This window comes from Macrosteles quadrilineatus, unplaced genomic scaffold, assembly GCF_028750875.1.
Source record: "Macrosteles quadrilineatus isolate MER2022 unplaced genomic scaffold, UCM_ALF_1.0 Scaffold_6__1_contigs__length_79288215, whole genome shotgun sequence".
Classification (NCBI taxonomy): Eukaryota; Metazoa; Arthropoda; class Insecta; order Hemiptera; family Cicadellidae; genus Macrosteles; species Macrosteles quadrilineatus.
This window is the reverse complement of record NW_026542599.1, coordinates 74,261,790-74,269,920: the sequence shown is the minus strand read 5'-3', so window position 1 is coordinate 74,269,920 and position 8,131 is coordinate 74,261,790.

Here is an 8,131-nt window from a genome sequence, read left to right as displayed (position 1 = left end):
ATTTTTCATGTGTAACCAGAGCTAATACGCGTAAGTAGTACCGTCGTTAAAAGTAAATTTAAAGTAAATTAAAGGACGTAAAATTTGTCTTTTTAAAGTTTTGCGAATGGTTATTCATTTAACACAATAATTGTGTTAGTTTCTATTATCTGCAGTAAAACTGAGAATTGAAGTTGTAACTCACCTAAGGTTCAGAAGAAATGTGTGTCTCTCAAATTTACATCAAAGTCAAGTTTTCAACACTTCCATCAATGCTGATGTTTTGGTGATGTGTTTCTCATGTCGTACACAAACATGAAATAAAAATGTATATTAGGATAATTTATATTTAAATTAAATTTAATATATACATCTACGTTTCTGTCAGTTTTAAACTAGTTAAATTTATTGAATCCTTTATTGACCACATCACTCTTTAGATCGTAAATTTTAAGGGTAGCTAATTCCTAAACTGGCCGCCAGAGATATACCCCAATGCCATCTGGTGGTAAACTCCTGAACTCATTGCAGGCCCAATGTAAACAAAGCAATATTTTGCATTGCGAGAGCTCTGTTTTATACATGTTATTCAATTTAATCAAACTTCTGCTATCGTTTATATACATTTTAAAAGCTACTTAACTTTTTACTATTATATTTATTAAACTCATAGGATGTTTTTTTACTAAAATATATAAAATGTAAATAATTGCATTTGCCTCTCGCAGGGATGTAAGTGAATTAATACATCCATATGAGAGTATGGATAACATTGCTGTGTCCATTCCATTGGTGTGTAGTGGTATCACACAAAACTATATTCTCTGACAAGCTGTGACTCTGACTCGTCCGGGTCGAGGAGCGGCTTAAAATTAATAATGATGATATAGAGAAAATAACATAATTGTATACTGTCTCCTCTAGTCTCTAGTCCAATCCCACTCCTGCATTAAATCTGAGACAAATCATAACATATTACAACTGAAGGTAATATGAAAGATTCGGAAGTAAACATATCACACACATTAGTCGACCTCTTATGTCTCAATGAGATATCCCTTAGCTATAATTTAGAACAAACCTAAATTATTTTTATAATGCAAACTTTTAAACGGAAATTTGCTCTCAATTTAAAAAAAAGATAATATTTAACATGAAATCTGATGACAATACGACGTGGTAAAGTAGCCTAATCCAAATTTCAAAATCCAGTCCAGAGAGATGAGTTTACAAATTGGATAACAAAATATTTGATTTAATTTAATCAACATAACCATAATGGAGGGACTAATCCAATATCTAGGAATAACTTATTGTCTAATATATCTATCCTTGTTTTGTTTTCTAGATACTGTAGATGTTTGGATCTAGTGTAGGGTGATGCCCAACACATAGTAGTACGGACCTTATTGATATTACTAATCAAATAGATTACGTTATTATTACGCATCAAATTTACCAAATTGATATTTTTGTCGTCCAACTTCAGAGTCTCAAAAAATGTATTGCTTCTAACGTTTTACTTTCTTCTGTAGATGTTGTGTGCTAACTGTAGATGAAGTTTGTTTATAAAACTACAAATTACTGTATACATTTCAAGCGATTTATATTGCTTTAGATTTAGTCCTATTAACATTAATTGAACAATTACATTATATTTATATGCAAGCTATTGCTCTTATATTAACACTCCATAGACGTGTACTTACTCAATCAAATAGTACAACGTAGCCGTGTATATCCACACATTTGACGTGACGTGTGACAACCTGTTATACTTTTTTGAGTCTTGAGAGGTTAAAGTTTCGGGGGTTTTTTGGATCCCATGTCTTCCGGGTTGAACAATCTTCTTAGGAGATGACAGATCCACTTGTTTATACCAAGAAGTTGCCTAATATAAGTATATTTAATAAACTAGATTTCCCTGCGTGCATTGATTGAATTAATATAAATACAATTTTCAATATCCATGGCAACAAAAATAAATCTTTTGTATGAAAAACTATGACGAAAGCTATAAACAAAGATAGGCCTATATTTAAGTTTATGAATTGGTAATTCAGTATTTTTTACTACCTAATTTAAAAACCTGTCAAATTTCAATTGTGATATAATAACACGTTTTCAATGGTAAAAGAATTAATTTAGTGTTAACTAAAGCAAATGAGGGCATTTTCTGTTAATTCACTACCACTAGTTTTTAGAGCAATAGATTATTTAGCAAATAGAAGTGGTAGTGAATTCAACTTTGGTTAGGTTAGTATAGCCGTAGTAACATGTAATACGCATAAGTAATGCATAAGAAGTACCGAAGTATCATGTAGTACGCATAAGTAGTACCGCAGTACCATGTAGTAAGCATAAGATGAAATTGGAAGTTCTATGCTATTTTCTTCTTTCTACACCAGGGACATTTTACGAGAGGTCAACGAGAGGAATTGTGTTGAAAAATTGTTAAGAAAACTACGGTTACTTGATGCATGTTTTAAACTGAATTTCAATGCAGGATGATTGTAGAATAGAGTGAGATGACCTGTGTAGCTTTGTTACTAAGATCTGCTGTTCATTCAGGTCCAGTATTTAAAGATCAGTTTTTAGTGCTGTTTCAGTTTCGAACTATAAGCTACTGGTTTTACTCATGACCGACTGTGACCAGTGACCAAGATTATTAAATCATCTCTGAAACCATTTAGCTAACCCAAAGATGTACAACGAACCTACACAGAAAGTACAGCATTGATAGTGTAGAAAAAGGTTAGGGTATATTTTTCATCAGGACAAATAAGCTGTATTTTCTCTTTGCCTTGTCAATTTTTTTATTCATTTTGTGGGGGAGAACGGAAGTGTCCGGCCAAGGCACGCGGTTATATCAAAGGCGTATAAAATATTGGCACCAATTAGAGCTATCAGATCGGCAATTTGTTAGTCGTTGGTCTAGGCGGGACCTCCAAAATCGTTTTAGATGCCGACCTCGCTAGGGTCTAAATTAATAAAACCGGTCCGAGAATGGAAAGTCGGTTTCGTTGGGTTTACAAAGGAAACAATTATTTGTTTGTTTGCTTGATGAACTTGTGTTGTAGTTTGACCCTTGTCAAGATATTATTGCTCAGCTGGGCGTGTATTTCCGTATAAGTTATATCAGCTGATTGAGCAAATGAATTTAATTGTTGTTGTAAATCATGGAAGACTTCTATAGTTATTTGTGTAACTAGTGGTGAAAGTGGCACTTTGCTGCACACGAGAGCAATGTTTACGCACGAGCCGCAGGCGAGTGCGGAATGATCTCGAGTGCAGCAAAGGCCTTTTTCACTCGTGTTACACATTATATTTTTCCTACAGTCACTAAAACATAAATAATTAGTCTTTCAAACACTATACAACACGTTTTTAGGTTCAGCTAGCAACACAATTACACAAATGGTGCCCTGGAGAAAGTAGTACCCGTGGTCCGTATCACTCCGCTATTTTTCCTCGGCAAGAAATGTGCTCCGTCTTTTGAGAATATAGTTCCGTATGTTTTTGTAATTTGAAGTGGTTTCCGCGCCTAAAAAAAAATGCTTTAAAGGTATTTTCTTGTTTATTAAGGCCGTAGGAATGTTTTAAAAACGTTTAAAAGAAAAGTCCAGAAAGTTCAGAAATACCAAAACTATAAACACGAAATGACAGGTTAAATCGTAGTTATAATAGTCAATCAGCTGTTCATAGTATTATTATCTTTAAGTGTTGCCAACCTATTTCCAAGCGTACACGGATTACGTGCATAATAAAACCACGCTGTTTTGTGTTGTTTGGTTGGAATCCTGATGTGCGGCAAAGTATAAACCGTGCGGCAAAGTATAAACCGTGCGGCAAAGTATAAATATGCAGCAATTAGCAGCTTTCTGTACTATAAACAGTACAGGGAAGCCAACTTTGTCGGGTGACTGTAGGAAAACGAAATTTTTTTACGTTTCGTAAGTGAAGGTAGATGTTAATGCAGTAATTACTAACGAACATGACGTTGACAAATATCTACTATTTTAAAAAAATGCCTTAATCCATTAAGACATGCGTTTTAAATGCGTTAATTAAGACATGTTCCTAAATTAATAAAATACAACTTAATTTACACAAATTTCGGACTATAATTGTAAGTTTTAAATATATATGGGGAGACATGTTTTCAGGTGCATCAATATAAAAGAATTATGTACAAGGGGATTCAATAGTTTTATTTACTGCATTATACCATTATGCTGATAAAAAAAAAATTAAAACAACAACACATGTATTTAAAATCTGTAGGTAACCCCACCACAAGATCGACGACAAAGAGACCAACATAACTATAACCCTACAACTCACATAAAGACAAGCAGTTGAGGCTAAACAATTTGCAAATCACAAAATAAAGACGCATAACTGCAGCAATGGCCCAAAAAGTTGATGTAAAATATTTATTTGTAGTTATTTGTTTTAGTGGGCGAAGTGGCACTTGTGCCGAAAGTTTCTCGAGTACACCAAAGGCAGTCTTGCAGTTATAAAGCATATCAATAATTAGTCTTTCTCAAACACTGTACAACACGTTTTTACGTTAGGATCAAAACATTGAACAAAGTGGGAAACACTTCTTCTAATCGTAGTCGTAGGGCCCAATATATTGTTGCCAACATTATTTTCAAGCGTACACGTATTACGTGCCTAATAAAAGCACGCAGTTTGTGTTGTTTGGTTGGAATACTGATGTGCGAAAAAAAGAGTGCGGCAAAAGTAAGTAAATGCAGTTAATGCAGCAATTAGACACTTTCTGTGCTATAATCAGTGCAAGGATGAACACTTTGCCACTTGGCAGGTGACTGGACTGACTGTAGGAAAAATATATTTGCGAAAAATAAAAACGTCCGGCATTGACTTTGTAAGGACTTAGCAAAAAGTGACGTTTGATGTGACGTCAAGGGAGCGAGCCGTCAACCAGGTAATGCCTCTTGATCAATTAAGGCCCAGAGGCTGTAGACGGCGATACTGCTTCCCTAGGGACGTTGACGGGCTAATCCCGCCGTCAATTGACGCCCGATAACTGCTGTGACGCATCGGGCTGTTAACAGACATCGCTGTCAATGGGGATTACGTTATCCTCGGTTATGTGGGTTGAACTATAATACGTTTATGGAGTTTTTTTTAATTTTTACTTTCTCACCCTATACCCCATAGTGTGTGGAGAATGTATGGTTTTCTTTAAAAGTTTCTAGTTTGGGTTTTGAGTGGGTATATCCGTTTTGGGTCCCCCTGGACCCAAAAAAGTGGTTTTCAAAATTATGTATATGTATGTGTGTGTGTGTGTCTGTCTGTAGAGGTTGATATGTACGGCGCTACAGACTACACCTGTGGGCCAATTTTGGTAAAATTTGACGTGTAGGTAATAACAAATGGTATATCCAGGATATTTTTAATTCTTTTAAAATTTTGATTTTTATTGGTGATTTCCCCATAAACCCCATAAATTTACAGAAAATTTTATTTGATCGAAAATGGCCCAAACGATTTTGAAAAAAATTTAGTATGTTAACTTATAGCCCTTTAAATTCTCAACAAAATGGTATAACTCACACTGCTGTAGAAATTACAGTTCAAAAGTTACTATAACTAATGTTATTTCCCCATAAAATAACAGAAAAAAGAATAAAAAAACAGGTTTTGATTAAAACCTGTTAGCATGATGTAGTGGTAGGCCTACTTATAATTCTAAACATAATAGTGCAACCCATTACTGTCAAAATTACAATTCTAAAGTTATTTCAATTTTTTTTATTTTCCCTGTAAAATTTCATACTCCCACCGCTTACCCATAATAAAGGTTATTGACAAGCTAATGGGAGAAAGTATGTGTCAAGATTGCTGATACCGTTTATTGCAGAGCTTTCTTCACATTGAGACCCTAAGTTCTATCCCGGAATCATTGCATTATTACTTCAGGCTGTGCCTAGAGAGGGAATCAGCTTAAATCAATTGGTGACTGGATATATTTGAACCCAGGTCGTGCGGACACAAGCCTCGAGCTCTCCGATTATTATGAAACTTGTTCAATTGCAGTATCACAAAACCAGATGCAAATTGTAAACAAAGCCATCGTTGAAATCACCACTTCAGGCGATCAGTTTAATTTTTTCTTGCACACAAATTTTCACTTGTCATATATTATTAGTGTAAGTGGACTTTTTACATCTTCAACCTCAAAAACAATCCTTAACTTAGAAATAATTGGTCTAATGAATCATTGGATACATATATTTCAATGGATGGTGTTTTATGCCAATGGGGAATTTAAAACAAAAATAAATCAGTCCCTAGTATAGTTCTTAAAAAAACTTACATAGCTTGTTCTCTATGTGGGGGTTTCGCTAAAATTACGTGCAATTGAGAAAACACACATCTATACAGACTATCTGAGTTTTTTGGCTACTAATCCTACCAAACGCAATACCGTACACAATAATAACATAATTTTGAAAGTTCAACCAGTAATGGATTATCCACAGTTACAGTTTCTAGATTTGATCCCCCAAAGTCCCCCCCTCCCCCTCCCCACCCCACTCTCTTCTGTGATTGGTTTAAAGCCTGAAGTTTCAACAGCTAGTTTATCTTCATGCTCCAGTCAACCCCTCAACCATCCAAGGGAAATTCAATTTCAACTTGATCCAAGTTTCCCTTGATTGCGATGAAACGTTATTTAACAGTTGAATGTTGAGCTTTGCCGTGCAAATTATGACTAGTATACAAAATATTTTATCATTTTACTATCATGTATGATTTATAAATATTATGTGGGGTTGAGTATTGTCAAAAATTTTGAATTCAAAACACAAAATATGATTTGGTCATAACTTTCATTGTGGATTAAATAAAATGTTATTTTCTTTGCAATATAAATTTAAAAAATTGTATTTATTAAAAACATTAGGATTGTTTTTCAGGCTAGATTTATGAATTGGGGTATCATCACTTAGATGAAAGATAAATTACATTGGTGATTTGGCAGGATTTGAACCCGGTACCTCAGGGACTAAAGTTCCACGTTCTACCCCTTAGAACCCATATACAACATAATGGAATCGGAATGCCAGATTAATATAATGAATCAATTCAAAAGAGAAGTAATAAAACTTAACACTAAAATATAAACATATTTATTAAACAATAACTATTTACAAATATGCTACAACATAGATGAAAAGTGTATGAAGTACATCAAGACTAGATTTTGTTCAACAGACTAAAACTTTTATATTAAACTTTTATTTACATTTTGATTTTTGCTATTATACATAGTAAAATATTTAAGGCCAACTCTCAAAATTCTCAGTCTCATCCTGGACTATCTTTCCTGAATTCTATTTTAAACATATCTATCTGATAAATATAAATATATATTTTAAACAAGGACAATGTTTATATATTTATAGCTTTGAAAAGTACATTTTCGCCAAGGTTTGACTTCAGTAGATAAATGCCACAGTGTTATTATATTATATTACTAATTTCCAAAGACATAATAATAATATTGGAAATTAGCTAAAATGCTATAACCTTCATACAAAAATAGGGGTAGTAGGAAATGTATTGATATTTTTTGCTTAAATTTTACAAAAGTATATGGATAAAAGAAACAAACAATCAAGTAACACCTAACTTTTACAAACACAAAAACGATTAAGTGATCATTAAAACTATATGATTTTAAAAATATCTCTGCACTATACATATTTTTGTAAAGAAAAACAAATCACAAGCACCGATTTCTTCTCTATTGTTTTAAAGTTTACTTTTATGTAGATTTTTAAAAGTATTCACTTAATTAACTTTTACTTCAGGATTTGCCAAATGCATCACAACCGAAATTACACGTACAAACACATGGGAATAAACATCTGTACACTCATGTTTATAAGCTGCTTTTCAAAACTAGTAAATTTTTGCAACTGTTAAGAAAAGAGGTCTTTTAAAACAAAGACATCGTTTTGTGTTCAGTTTTTTTTATCATTTTGTCACAGTTGCATTTGAAAATCCTGAATTAAAGATTATTAAAGTTTACTAAAAACTAACAAAACTATTATTTCACCAACAAATCTCCATAAAGAGTTAGTTACATTAAAACACATATTAACAATTAAAATAC